Source organism: Astyanax mexicanus, chromosome 12, assembly GCF_023375975.1.
Source record: "Astyanax mexicanus isolate ESR-SI-001 chromosome 12, AstMex3_surface, whole genome shotgun sequence".
In the NCBI taxonomy this organism is placed as follows: domain Eukaryota; kingdom Metazoa; phylum Chordata; class Actinopteri; order Characiformes; family Acestrorhamphidae; genus Astyanax; species Astyanax mexicanus.
In genome coordinates, this window is record NC_064419.1 from 3428013 (window position 1) to 3444527 (window position 16515).

Here is a 16515-nt window from a genome sequence, read left to right on the forward strand (position 1 = left end):
GCTACACTACAGCACCCATTACAGCAACCTCTAAGGATACTATTGCAACCACAAAGCAAGCAGCAAGAAACATAATAGCCACCAACTTGCAACACCATAGGAACTTCCTTGAATTCCAAAGCAACCAAAGCACTGAGGATACTATTGAAACCACTTAGCAACACCATGGAAACCACTTGGGATACTAAGCCAACAACCTAGTGACACCATGGCAGCTGTTGATGTTTATCATCTAGTCACCACCTTGCAAGACCAAAGCAACCAATATAACAATGTTTTAAAACATTATTTCTGGAGGATGGGTAACAATAGTATGTCGGTACAAGTACATGGAAAACTAACTTGTATTTTAATGAAGCCCTTAATAAAGTCATCAAACCTGTCTTAAAGTTAATAGACTTTATGTCTCGTTAATTGTTCTGCTTTTAAAAAAATATAATTTATTTAAAAAACACAAGAACTTAGACATACAATTTTGGGTCTGAACAATGTCTTTGACTTTGCGTCAGCATTGTATTCAGATGGCCAGTTAATTACTAGGGCTAAGAATCTCAGAGAACCTTAAGATATTATCATGATACGTTTCCTCAATAAAAATGATATTGCAATCCTCGATATATCGCAAGACAGTTCTCTATGATACTTCACAGCAGCTGTGTTACTGAAGAAGATAAAATGCTCCTAAATAATCCACTACCAGAATTGATTGATTGATTGATTTGTGTCTACATTATAATAATAAGGGTTGCCCTCAATGTACTTCTGAGTAAAAATAAAAGTTGATTGATTGATTGATTGATAGATAAACAATACAAAATACTATGATATCAATACGTATCCATCACACATAATGCCTTGAACACTAGGAGGGTAAAAGCTAGCACAAATGCCTCCTCCAACACAAGCGAAGTCAACCTCTGCCTCTTGCAGTATTGCCACGTAACCAGCGCACTCTAATTTTCTACTCATTTTGGGAAGCAGCCTCTGTGTTCAGACCTCCCATCTTCTTCCAGACTCAGCAGCTCCTCTAGGGCTGTGAAAATGTGGGTCAAGCAGGGACCCCGGTTCCAGCTAAAGGGGGGATAAAGGTAGGTGTCTGTAGGACGCTTTACTCTTCATTATTCCCACGAGCCTGCCGACTACGCCAAAGGTAACCGGGCTAATTAACCTCGCGGCTCTGCCCTGACATGCCTGTATCTGGATTGGAGTGCCAACAAGATGTTTGGTGTCACCTTAAAGATTAGCCCACAGCCGCCTGGAAGTTAGCAGGGCGCTAATCGCCAGCACCCTTTGATGTCGCCCTCCTCTTCGTGTGCAAACTCAGGGTAATAATTGAAACCATCAAAGGCTCCCCTTTCCTAATCCCCGGCCATGGTAAATCTTTCTCTCTCTCTTTCTATTCTCTCTCTCTCTCTCTCTAAACCACACAGCAGAGGAGAAAAAGAAAAAAAACGAGGGGGTCTTAAATTAATGTGCTTAGCGTTTCCATCAAGACATGACAGATCCTTGCAAATTATCCCTTTGAATAGGTCACGCTTTCACAGTGCTTCCTTGCTGCAGTTTTTCCACTCCCTCTTTTTTATTATTCTTCCTCTTTTTATATTTTGCAGGGCTTCATTTGTCACTTGCACACTGATTTGTGCACGCAATCAATTCATTTTCCTTTAAAAGCATAAATTCTCTACCTCCGTTTGTCTGAGGAGAATCATGTGACTTCAGAAACTTAAGATAGTCTTTATGGGTAATAATTCTATACTTCTAGCCTAACTAGTTGATATCACTTGATATACTAACCCAAGTTTATATTGTATAGCCAAACATATGTAGTTTATGGACAGTCCACATATAAATATATAACATATGTAACCTAAATCAAGAGTGGCTTTTTCAAATATGTTACTTACAAGGAAACATACTATTAAATCATAGATGGATCCTTTGGTTATATGAAAAAAAAAAAAAAAAGTTATACAACATAACATGTATAGAAATATGTATATTTTCCATTGAGAACAACCTTAAACCCCATAAAAACCCCAGTGCTAGTGGAAAACGTATTTAAAAGCTAATTAGAAATAAGTGTTAGCATACCTGGAATTTTGCTAGTTTAAATGCGTGGACTAGTATGGTATTTCTATAGGATGGCACCACTGGAACAAATCAGCTGATGAAATATATTTCTTTCATTTTAGGAAACACATCAACTGCAGAGGTCCACACCTGACCTACAGTGGGAGGGACAAACTCCACACTAATGACTTTGCATTTACAGGGGTCGGACAATGAAACACCTGTCATCATTTTAGTGTGGGATTTTAGGTTTCATGGCTAAATTGGAGCAGCCTGGTGTTCAATCTTCATTAATTGCACATTGCACCAGTAAGAGCAGTAAGAGTGTGAAGGTTCAATTAGCAGGGTAAGAGCACAGTTCTGCTCTAAATATTGCAATGCACACAACATTATGGGAGACATACCAGAGTTCAAAAGAGGACAAATTGTTAGTGCACGTCTTGCTGGAGCACCTGTGACCAAGACAGCAAGTCTTTGTGATACATCAAGAGACACGGTATCCAGGGTAATGTCAGCATACCACCAAGAAGGACCAACCACATCCAACAGGATTAACTGTGGACGCTGTAAGAGGAAGCTGTCTGAAAGGGATGTTCGGGTGCTAACCCGGATTGTATCCAAAAAACATAAAACCACGGCTGATCAAATCACGCAGAATTCAATTCAATGTGCACCTCAACTCTCCTGTTTCCACCAGAACTGTCCGTCACCACAATAAAATATTGTGCTCTAAAGTGGACACGTTTATGGATGTCCTAATACTTTTGCCTATGCAGTGTCAGTGTTATTTTCCTAAGAGAAACCAGCTCCTTATGAAAGTATAAATGTTATCCAGTCCTAGAAAGCTAAAGCACAGAATCAGCTCAACTCTTCATGAACCAGATCAATGTCACGCTATTTTACCAGACAATGACTACATTAAAATTCTGCAAATTCCACACCCAGAGGAACACCGAGAGGCTTAAACACGGCACATCCACAAGCCTCAAATCCAAACTAACCATTTAATGACTGATTCTCTAAGAGAATCCAGGATAAAAATGGAAAGAAATCCAATATATGCAATATAACTCATGACTGCATATATATTGGATATTGGATCATATAGACATTGCAATGTACTGCTGTTTTGTGATATTTATTGTTATATTAAAAAATAAGAAAAATACATGTATTTTCACAGATTCAGTGATTTCTCCAGAAGTCAATGATCCAACATGCCACCATATTAATGATACACATTTCTTGTTGACCTTGATTTCATCCATTGTGTTTTCTTGTAACATTTGACAAAATTTGTCAGTGTGTGTCAAAACTAATGATGCATACTCACGATATTTTGTGAGTCCGTTGCCTTTTTAGAATTATTTTTCTGAAGAGCAATATATTAAAATAAAATGATCTTATAATAAGAATAATATTGTTTGTGGGATAATTTAGCGTTCAAAAATAATATATGTTATTGTTAAATGCCTTGATTGAGACTACTCTGCCCTTTCGTAGATATTTTGGCAAATTAACAAATGAGAAATGTACTGCATGTACTGAATGTACTCCTTTCATTTGAGCTACACGGCTGTTCAGGTGCAGTTTAATCTGATTAATTACTCAGCTAATAACCACAGCTATAGACAAATGCCATCTCTGCTGCTGCTGCTGCTGTTGTTACATGCTAAGCTGTTTTTACATTAACTGCAATATATGCATTCACCACACATCCCATTGAAACACTGATTGAAAGCGCAGCTGCAATATATACGAGTATATATTTGCTTGGTTTGGGTTGAGGCACATTTTGGTGCATTAAGGTTTTTGCACCTGTGTGAAAACAAACCAAACCAATTGTGTCAACTAATTCGGACCAGAGAAAGGAACTACAGGTGTGAACACGCTCTTAGTTCTCAGTATGGACTGACAGTAGACAGGTATATACTGGTATCTGTGGAGAGCAGAAGCCGAGGTGTCCAGAAAAGGCAGCACAACAGCAGCATAACAGCAGCAGCAGGACCAAGACCTAGCGGTAGATAAAATCTCTCAGATCATCTCCAGCCTGCAGAAGCACTGGGTGCAGCTCATCCATCTCTGCAGCGCAGTCACACTGGCATGCTCTTTGAAATTGCATTTGCCTAATCCTTCATTTCGCAAGGCATTCCCCCAAAACCGTGACCAATTAGGATAAAATCAAGGAAATTTATCATCTTTTTCAGGCCGAATATTTTACTGTGAAATGTGAAATAATGATGCAGATTATTCATGAAAAGTGGCTGAGCTAATTTGACACTCCATTTTCATGCGCTTTATCAATGTTACCCATCAACCTTAGTTAGATGATGTGCTGTACTTTCTTTATTAGCAGGGCACCGGAGCAGGAGACGGCAGAGCCAGAAATGGCTTTTTAAAAACAGGAAAATACGAGGAAAGCTAAAACGCAGTCCATCACGCCGCATTATGCGCTACCATCTGCTTCCTTTATTCACTCATTTAGGCTTTTAAATGATTTGTTTTAGCGTCAGCGCTGCTTGATTAACTTTTTTGCGCTACCCCGCTACCGGCTCCTAAATGTCAATCACATGCTCGGCTGCTGTACTGCCCGCTGATCGGAAGCTGGAGTGCCGCGACGCCGCTGACGGACGCGGGCTTTGAAGCGAGACGGATCGATAAGGGGGGCAGGGGGAAGGATCCAGTTCCTTTCTCCCTGTCTGCTTCAACAATGGCCAATCACAAACAGCCTGTCTCTCTCTAAATGGAACCAGTCCGCACACAAAACGCTCTGTATCGACGCAGCCTGGTCCCCTCTGTGACACGACAACATGCATTCATTCAAAACAGACTAGGCCTCTGTGACATCACAAAATGCATTCACTCAAAACAAGATAATTTGTGACATCACCATCATCATCATATCAGTAATTTAAAGCAAATTAGCTTTCTGTGATGTCACAACACTCATTTCTTCAAAGTACTCACGCCAAACATGTACCTTTATTGTGACATCACATCATCAATTAATTCGAAACTGAATACTTTTTTTTGTGTGACATCACTACAGTTCTTACAATCAGAATATGTTTTGACATCGATGCCTTCAAAGCAGGCTTAATATACTGTGACCTCACAATATTTAATTGAAATTTGAATAGATTTTACAACATGCATTTATTCCAAGCACTTCATTTAAAACAGGACATTTTGTGACATCACAGTTTTTTTTAATTAGGCTAGGTTTCTGTGACATCACACCATCAATTATTTAAAAATTATATTTAAAATTTCATTTTTGTGACATCAGACCAGGCTGCTTGAGACACTGCAACAATTCTTACAAAGCAGAACACGTTTTTTTGTGATGTCATAATATCAACCAATATCAACCAAAAAGGACTAGGCATTGTAACATCAATGTAAGTTTCTGTAACAATATTTACTTTTTTCAAATGTTCTGTGACATCACAGATGTATTAATGTCACATGTATTAATCCAGAACAGACTAGGTTTTTGTGACATCACATCAACTCTTTTAAAGTAGGCTAGGTTCATCAAACCTGGTGGTTTGTGACATCACAACAGTTCTTACAAGGTTTTTGTGACATCACAAAATTGGTTCATTGAAAGCAGTCGGGGTTCCTCTGACATCATTATCATTTCATTAAAAAAATGAATAGGGTTTTGTGACTTCACAACATGTATTTATTCCACACAGAACTTTCTTGTGACATCACAATAACATCAATTCAAAGCAGGCTAGTTATACTGTGACATCACAATATTAAATTTAAATCTGGATCCAGACTTTTGTGACATCACAAATCCAATTAATTCTAAACAGGCTAGGTTTCTGTGACATCACAACATTTAAAAGTTAGAAATTAGACTAGATTTCTGGAATATCATTTCATTTATCAATTCAATGCAGGCTTTTTTTGACATCATCATTCTTATATGAGAGAATGTGTTTTAAAATTGACCTTTTTGTGACATCACAACATTGGAATTGTTCTCAGTCCCATCAGATAATTCATAATGACAACTTCTGATGTATCTAACCAGTCTTAACAAATCAGTTATTTTTAAATATATGTATATATTCTAGACAGGACTTATTTTTCATCCAAACAACTCATCTAAAGCAGGCTAGGTTTCTGTAATATCCCAATAATTCTTACAAAACAGAACATGTTTGTGAGGTCATAATATCAAGGCTGGCAGATTGGTTTAATCAAAACTGGATTGGTTTTGTAACATAAAATCACGTATTCATTCCTGTACATCCTATACGACTTATTCAAAGCAGGCTAGGTTTTTTTGTGACATCACAACAATTCTTACAAAACCAAACACATGTTTTTGTGAGGTTATAATATTAATTTGACCCAAACCAGCCTTGCAATTTGTGACATCACAAGATCGGTTCATACAAAACAGGGCCGGGTTTTGTGAACCAGTTTCTTTCTCCCTGTCTGCTTCAACAATGGCCAATCAGAAGCAGCCGGTCTCTCTCTAAAAACCAGTCCGCACACAAAACGCTCTTTATTGCCGGAGCACGGGCCCGTCTCAGAGACACAATGGTCCCCCCGGTCCCCTCTGTGTGCTGGGGACTACATGTCAGCTCCCTTCACCCGTCCCCGTGTCCTCGGCTCCCCCCGTCCCCGCCGCCCCCCGTCCCCACCCCCGCCGCCCCCCGTCCCCACCGCCGCCGCCTGCCCCCTTCCAGCACCACCCCAGCATTTCCATAATCACTTTATCCACGCGATGTGATCGGCCTCGCGCACAAAAAGGAAGACATTACCCCCAATTTGAACCGCCAGAGTTTCTGGCACAGCGCGAGGGGGCTGTTTTGGGTAGATAAGAGGGAGAGACGCTTTGGCAGGACAGAGACAGTGGGGTGCGGAAAGAAGCGATGAAACCTCTAACTCAGACGACCCTGCTTTTATACTGGGCCTGGTGATTGCTGCTTCTGTGACATCCATCCGGCTTGGGGAGGGGAAAACTAGCATAAAAAAAAAGAGGAAAAAAAATACAGAAGAATTTTTTTGACATGGCAAAAAAAAAAAAAAAAAAAAACAGAATTTAATATCATCCCCTCCTACACCCAGTTTCATCAACTGTCTTCTTTCTCTTCCTCTTCTTCTGATATGTCTTCCAAAAAATGAGTGAAGGACATTTTCTCCTATTCTGACAAAATGTGTTTAAAATTTTGCAGCGTCTCTGTTTTTGTCACAGATAAAACAATCACTGTGTCTTCAATGCAGTTCCCTTTATTTTAACTCCAAAGTGCTGCTGGAAAAACAGTATATTCAAGCCACAGTCAAGAGGAGAGGCAGAGCGTGGCCAAATCCAGACATTTCACTGGATTGTCCAAGACTAATTCAAGCGAGATCCCAGGCCAAACCGTGACGGCCTACGCCGAGATCCAGAACCCTCTTTTTTCCGCAATTCAGGCCATTGCCTGTTGCTGGTCCAAGACCATGCTGTCAAATCTGCATTGTTATTCATTCCAGCTTACCCTACCCAAAGCTAAAAGAGTGCAGAAGTACTGAACCATGTTTAAGTATTTTCTGGTCTTTTATTTAGCAGTGGTCTGTGTGTGGATTTTGTGTTGCATCCAAAAAAGTAAAAATTCAAACAATCCTTGAAGGTCTCCTTCTGCTAAAATCCATTTTTTCCTCATTCTTTGTGAAATACTGTAGGTCTCTCTGAGTTGTTTATGATGCTGCACATGAAGCTCTTCCCCAACCTTCATTGTCTGCAGCAGCTATTAAAATATATACATATATATTCAGTAAAACGAGTCGATCAGGAAAAGCACAGTGTCTACATCAACCCCTGAATTAGTTAGTATTCACGGCCTCCTTGGCCCACCTTGGCTTGCGACCGTCCACAGGCAGAGCTGACGCAAATCGTCAGATTAGAGCTAACAGCTCTAGGAACAGCAGTTCTGCAGTTAATTCCTGTGTTATTCGTGCGAATAACACATCAGTGTTATATATATGCTTTACCCAGTAATTCAGAGGCAAGAAACAAATGGTTTAAATTTGTCTACGGAACACCACCAGTGAAGTACAATTGAGGTAGGTAGGTGTATGTTTAGAACAGTTCTGTTTACACTAGTTACTTAGCTAGCTAGCTATCTTGTGTAGGCAGGGGTGGGTTGTCCAGGTCCAGAAAGTAAAAATCCACCCCGGGGTTTTGTTCCAACTCTGCTGTGGCTCAGCCAACAAAATCCTGGGGTGGATTTTTGCTTTCAGGACCTGGACTAGCCACCTCTGTGTGTAACTACAGGTTTACATAGGATCTCCGGTGGATTTGGTGTTTTACAGAGACTCTAAGGCTAGGTCAGTGGCTTGTAAAGTAACATATGACATTGCAAAGAATGTTTTAGTGTTAAAATGTCTTTATTTTAAAATGTTTCTAACTGTTATCCGTCTCGCTGCCTCGCAGTGCTGTTAGCCAATCAGAGGGGATATGTTAGCATGTATGAATATTCATGAGCAAGAGCTGAAATCCTATTGTTTTTTCCTGTCCACTTCAAAAACAGCTCACATGGCATTCAATTATACTAGAGACCAGAACTAGATACTCTAAAATGTTAATTTCATCTGCTCTGATTGGTTGTGCCATACTGTACCCTGGTCCAAAAGCAGTCCAGGATTAATTTAACCAACTTTAACCAATAAAGGTGCTATGACAAACCTTTAACAAAGCTTAAGATGCTCAAGGGAAGTTTTTTTTTTTTTACTAAAAACCTTATCTTGAAGATTCCTTAAAGCATCTTAAGAGGCTCTTCCACAGTTTCAACTTGAAGAACAATGTACATCAAACAATTTAACCACCAGAAAAAACAGTTAATTCGTTTTTTTTGCATGATAGAGCTTTTAAAAGAACTTTATTCTAAATGAAACACCACAGAACTGCAGTGTTTCCATCACGTCAGGTTTTAACAGTGGCTCCATACAGGTCCTATATATAGGTTTGCCATACAGTAGAGGCTGTTCCACAGATGAAAATGCAGGGCACACTCCCTGTCAGTTGCTAATAATTTGAGCATGAAGGGTGATTTATCACTGATGCGTTTTCGACCCTGTCTGGATCCTCTTATTCCCAAAAGCAGGTCAGGTCAGGCTGGTGAAACTACTTCTCACATATCACCCTGACAGACTAATCCAAAGTAAAGTGACCATTTGGTCTTGTCAAAAAGCATGTTTCTCTCCGTTCTTCCTCGGGAGAAGCGAACACACGCTCACGATTCTTGTGCGGACATATTCTCCCGAGATCTGCCTGCCTGAGCAACGTCCCTCCGAGCCCCTCTGATGTGTGAGCTTGTAGAAATTTCGCCGGTGTTCGGAGTGCTGTATGCCAGCAGTTTCCTCGCGCTGTGTGTTCACCAGCAGTAATCACAAATTGCCTGCATTCATTTTCAGCGCAGGTGATGAAAGGAGGGCAGAATGAAACACGGGGAAATGGACAAAAGGATTCTGCTGACAAAAAGAATCTTATTATCTCAATTTCCTACATGTCTTTGACCTTTCTTGCCAGAATCTGCAAGGGCATATATGTAATTTCTGTTAAAATTACATTATTTTAATTTTGATGCATGAACAGTGGCATAGTGGTGTATGTGCTGCACAGGTTAAGGGGTCTGAGCCTGTGGGTTCAACCCTTGGTCTGGACATAGTCCGTGAGCAGTTTGGTGTATTATATTATACTCTGAGCCAATCTGAGAAATGGCTAAAGTGGCTTTTGCCATTTCCCATATTACTCTTGGCAACCGGGGTGTTGGCTAAAGTGATATGGTCCAATTCTCGCTCCAACCGGAGAGTTTGCTACACAGCAGAGACCAATTTCCACATTATACTCGGCAACCTGGGTGTTAGCACAAGCGGAAAGGACCAAGTCCCAAATTATACTTGGCAACCGGGGTGTAGGCACAAGCAGCATGGGACAAGTCCCATGTTATACCAGACAGTCTGAGAGTTAGCTAAAGCAGTACAGGTCCTTTCCTATATTATAGTCCGCAACCAGAACGTTGGTACAAGTGGCAACGAACAGTTCATATATTATACTTAGCAACCGGGGTATAGGCACAAGCAGCACAAGCCAATTTCCATGGCAAGGGGCAACAAGAGAGTTGGCTAAAGCAGTGCAGGCCAATTTTCCATATACTCATCCTGTACTATACTTGGCAACCGCTGTGCTGGTACATGCAGCACTTAGTCCAGTATAAGCCATGCATTGGATCCAGAATCAGGGCTAGATTCAAACCAGAACCAATGAAAATACGTGATTTTTGCTTGGGTTTATGCTTAGCTCTCAAGTGTCCACCGTCCTCAAAAATATAGATTAGCTATGATGAAGTGGTCCATGCAAGGTTTTACTCGAGTCCCTAAGACCTTAGTCCCACCAAAGGTCATGGAATAGCAGTATGTAAATTAATCAGGAAGTGTTATCTCAGAGACCTGATTGGAAATGATCACACCAATATAAGGTATTAAGGTATTATCTTGTGAATGAGGTTTATAAAAAAGTGGTAAAAATGGCAGAGTCAATCAGAAATCCACATTCTGATTCCTTTATATGACCTCCGACAGTCTCCCAACCACACAACACTACTAAACTTAACATGAACTACACTTCAGAGCAGCAGCCTTTCTGGCACTTCAGGTTAAATCCCCATGCTTAACTTATGAGTCTTCCAGGCCCTGCATGCTTGTTACTGGTGTAGCCCTGATGCTCGCCTGCTAATGTTCTGCCTCCATCTGCCACTGCAGCCCCACCACATTCTCTACCCCCAGCAAACCGTCCAGATCTGGGTTGGGCGGCTGCTCAAACACAAGCTCTGCTGGCGTGTGGCAGCGCTAAAGTCAAATGTTGGTCTCAGTCATGCTGGTGCTCATGACCTATCTGACATCTACTATGCGGAGGCCTGGCTTTCTGACCCCGAACAGAGAGTTACACCTACCTGCCGTTCAGCTGAACAGATCAGACAGTGATGCAGAGTCAACCATCAAAAGCAGAAGAGGGAGAAATCTGCAGTTTTGTTAATGAACTGGTGCAACCTAGTGCAACAAGAGAAAAAAAACGTTCTGAACAGCATCAACTGGAGCAAGAAATACTATCAACTACTAGAAAACATGCTGTTCCTAGAAAACCAAAATGTGTGACTCTAGATCCAGACCCACCATGACTTGCTGAGGTAGAGTGAGGCAGAGCAAGGTAAAGCAAGGTAGAGGGAGATAGAGAGAGTTAAAGGAAGGTAGAGGGAGGTAAAGCAAGGTAGAGCAAGGCATAGTGAAGTAGAGGAAGGCAGAGCGATGTAAAGGAAGTAAAGCAAGGTAGATCAAATATAGAGCAAGGCAGAGTGAGGGTGAGGAGGGTAAAGCAAAGTAGAGCAAAACAGAGCAATGTAAAGAGAGGTAAAGCAAGCAGATCAAATTTAGAACAAAGGCAAAATAAGGTAGAGGAAGTCACAGCGAGGTAGAGGAAGGCAGAGCGATGTAAATGGAGGTAGAGCTAGGTAGAGCAAAGCAGAGGGAGACAGAGTTAAAGGGAGGTAGAGGAAGGTAGAGCAAAACAGAGCAATGTAAAGGGAGGTAAAGCAAGGCAAAAGATCAAATTTAGAGCAAGGCAGAGGTAAGTAGAGGGAGTCAGAGCAATGCAAATGGAGGTAGAGCAAGGTAGATCAAAGGAAGAGTGAGGTAGAGGAAGGCAAAGTAAACTAGAACAAAACAAAGTAAGGTAAGGTGAGGCAGAGCGAGGTAAAATGAAGCAGAGTGAGGTAGAGGAAGGTAAAGCAAGGTAGAGAAAGGCAGAGCAAAAGAGAAAAGAGTGAGGCAGAGTGAGGTCAAGTGAGATACAGTGAGGTAGCAGAGGGAGGTAAAGCAAGGCAGAGCAATGTAAAGGGGGGTAAAGCAAGGCAGATCAAATTTAGAGCAAGGCAGAGCGAGGTAGAGGAAGGCAGAGCGATGTAAACAGAAGTAGAGCTAGGTAGATCAAAGGCAGAGTGAGGTAGAGGAAGGCAAAGTAAGGTTGAGCAAAACAGAGTGAGGTAGGGTGAGGCAGAGCGAGGTAAAATGAATCAAAGCGAGGTAGAGAAAGGCAGAGCGAAACAGAATAAGAGGCAGAATGAGGTAAAGCGAGGTTATTTTATTTATTATGCTTCAATATTAGGTTATGGTCATGGATGAATGGCGCAACAACAGGCCTCAGGATCTCATCATGGTATCTCTGTGCATTTATAATTCGTTGTTCGCTGTCCATAACATACGCCTCACTTTTCGTCAAGTTTGCAGACAAATTAAAATCTAAATCTTACATGTACCTTATATTAGGACTTCTGATTTGGTGAAACTGTTTCAGTGATTTAGACACATCTCACTAATAGCCAGTCATCACACACAGACGACTTCAGACCAAACACCACCACTGCCTCCGTCATATCTCCAACATCTGGCTCCAGCGCTGGGCGGCGAAGCATCCGAGAGGCTTGTCAGCGGCTGTCGTGCCGGAGCCCTACTAGCCTGCGAGAAGACTGACGTCGCCAGGTGTTGTAGAACCACCTCAACACTGCCTCACGCACCACTTGTCACCTCATACGTCAGGAAATGACTCAGACTCTAAACATTTGCGTGACTAAAGGCTGTAAGCCCCCTCCCTTCCGCGTTTCGTACAGAATCACTGTCTTAATTAAAGTGAGTTATGCCAGATGGGAAGCAGATTGCGGTGTGAAAAAAATGAGCAAAGTTAGCAGTAAACACACTTCTGTTTAACAGGGTTGAGTGTTCAGTAACTACCATGCATTTACATCATTGTGCTAAAAAAAAAACCCCACACAGTTCTAATGACTCTGCTTTTTGAGAGACTTAATTGTGAGCTTGAGTTTTCTCAATTTTCTCAAACCACGTTATCTGGATCTCTTTAGTTAGAATAGTTCATTATACAGTGTTCTTAGCTGACCACAGGTTTGATCACTAGTTCTGTAGTGAATATTGTAGTGAAAGGAACTTTCTAAACAGTCTTAAATAAGATAATACCCAACAACTAACTGACTGGCAAATGACCCAACAACTTATTGAACACCAAAACAAGCCAAAAACTACTACTATCAAATTCCTAATTGAAAAACAACTAATTGGCAGAAGTAACTGACTATCTTAAATTCTAACTGGCAGGGAAAAAAAATCCAACAATTTACTATAAGTGGCAAATGACCCAACAACCAACAAACTGGCAAACGCTTTAAAACTGATCTTATAATAACTTTATTTTGTGATACATTAGTTTGAGCTTGAGTTTTTGAGTTCTCAAACAACATTATCTGGATCTCATTCTTGTTTAAAACACAGTGCTCCCAGCTGATCTCTTGTATTTGAACGCTTGTAGTTCTGTAATGATTTACTGAAGTAAATGGGACTTTCTGAAAAGTTGTAAACAAGTTTATACTTTCTTAAATGTTTAGAAGACTGTGTGATGTCCCCACAAGCTACATTTAAGGAAAACACATTTGTGCACAATGGCAAATGATCAAACAACTAACTGGCTGACAAATAAACACTACTTGACTGGCAAATTACTTAAAAACTGACTGGCAAACGACCCAACACTGTACTAAATGACAAATTAAAAATCACAATTAACCAACTTAACCATCCAAATGACCAAACAACTAATTCACTGACAAATGACCCAACAATAAACCCTTGACTGACTGCCAAACAACCCAACAACCACAACTTACTGACTGGCAAATTACCAAACAAGTAACTTACTGGCAAATGACCCAACACTTGACTGCCAGTCAGATAGATGTTTGGTCATTTTCCAGTCAAACAACCCAACAACTCAAATATTGGTTAATAACCCAACAGCTACGGTGGCCGAGAGAGCCCAACAAACTGCAAAATCAAAAAGACAACACAGGCACTGCAAATAGAGAAATGCGTGTCTTCAATAGTCTGGAAAGTAGGTCTTCAGGAAAGTCTGTTGTGTTGTTACTCACTTCCATTGTGTTGTGGCTGTATTTGCAGCGTTTCTATATTTGCAGTGCCAGTGCTGTCATTTTGATGGATGTTTTTTGTGCTTTTTCAGCTCTTTTTAATTTGCATTACGTTAGACTTTCTCAGCCACCGTGGCTGTTGGGTTATTTGCCAATATTTGAGTTGTTGGGTTGTTTGACTGGAAAATAGCTGTAAACAGCTGACTAACTGATGAAATGTTAGAAAATGACCTAACAATTAACAGGATGGCAAACTATCTTACTACTAACAGACTCTCAAACAATTTTACAATTAACTAGCTGACAAACAACCTAACAACTGACAGCCCGCCAAACCCAGGTATCAAACCCACAACCTTATCACTGATGGCCCAGTGCTCTAACCACTAAGCCACCACTGCCACATTTGATGACTGACAAATGACCCAACAACACACAAACCAGTAAATTCCTTAATGGTGTAATGACTGGTTAAAGACCTTACAATTAACTGACTGACAAAACTATCCGATCTAACATCTAAATGACCAGCAAAACCAAAAAAATTACTAAACAAACTAAATCATTCAAAACAGGCATTAAAAACTTTAATTTGTGTATTTTTATTATGTGATGTCAGTGCGATATATGACCTATTATACTAAAGCAATGATTAATAATTGCCATATTGGGCAGCACCAACACACACACACACACACACACACACACACACACACACACACACACACACACACACACACACACACACACACACACACACACACACACACACACACACACACACAAACACACACACACACCACCTATCCAGACTTTGTCCATGACCTCACACCCACAGTGTGAGCCAGTCTTAGCGCTGGCTCCCTCATTCAGTGCTGTCAGCAGTAATCCAGGTCAAACACTATATTACATCAGCCCCTGCCATCTCGCTTCACTGCGTGATTAAAAAACCTCCATATTAGTTATTTATTCACTGCATTAGCAGGAGCTCCCGCTACAGAATCCACACTTTTCAAATGGACTCCCTGCCATAAATCGCTTCCCATTGGTCAGCAAGTCATCAGGCCCCATCCAATCAGAGGTCTTTCCAGGTTTTTCCCCTCCAACATCTTGACAACACATCTTAAGTGCTGAAAGTGGCTTTACCGGGCTGCTGTGGGCCGGGGCTCATATATAATTACTTACGGGGTTCTCCAAATCGCTTCCACGTGGGTGCTCCAAAAAAAAAAAAAAAAAGAAAATCACAGGAGCCGTGTGTTAGTGTGTGTTAGTGTGTGTTAGTGTGTGTTATTGCTCAGTATTTGTTCCTGTGCAGTGGAGGACGACTCCACGCTGCTGGTCTGTTATCTTTCATCTTGCCATTTGCCGGAAACAATTTTGCATTATGCGTGAAAGGAAAAATAGTAGCAGAGTTCTTTCAAAGGGCACCGGGGCTACTCCCACCTTTTGACCTAAATTGCACATTACAGGGCAGCTGTTAAGAGCTGTGGGGTCAGTAGGACACTTCTCAGACACAGTGGAATGCTTTTAAGAATGTGTCTTGTTGGTTTAAGGTAAGAAAGCTGGAAAGCTCTGGGTGTAAATGGCAGGATTTTACCCTCCATTTCACCCCTTTTTGGTAAACTGACCTAAAATGAATTAATATAAAACACAATCAATGGTTTATAGACTAAAAATATAATAATTTACCTTTATAATTAAGTTAGCACTATTTATATGGAAGAGCATCAATAAAATAAATGAGCTAAATAATTCATTAAAACTGGGATAAAGAAAGAAAAAGGAAATTAGTAGCATTAAAACTAAATTAAACAAACTAGAGATTGACCAACCATGATTTTGGGGTCCATCATCATATAAGCTAATCTTTCTGTCCGTCTCTAAAATAGACTAATATACTTATAGTGGGCATACATGCTAATGTCTCACAAGACATAAACAATAAAATTAAATAAAAACTTAGTTAAAAATATTGCGGTCTAAATGATGCTACTATGTTATAATAAATAAATAAATGCTACTATGATAGGTTTAAATCCTGGTTATGCAACTTGCCATCAGCTGCCAGAGCCCTAAGAGTGGGCTATAAGGGGCACCGGGGCACTGTCGATTTTTGGAAAATTAAACAATTTTAAGTGCGGTTAAATACGGTCCTGTATTGATTTTCAAAAACACAATAGATTTTTGATTAATATATTGTGCATGTAAAGATTGTTGTTAGACAGCGGTTCATTTAGTGTTGTGTTTAAACCCCGCCCACTAGATAGTAGGGTGGCAGCACTCAGTATTATTTTCAGATTATAATGTTGGATAAAACTCAAACTTTTTTTTTTTTTTTTTTTTTAAATAGGATTTAAAAAAAAAAAAAAAAGTATATACACATTGGCAACATATTGGCTTTATTGACAGTGTCTAAATATATTGCACTATATATTTAACAGTAACTGTTTTATTA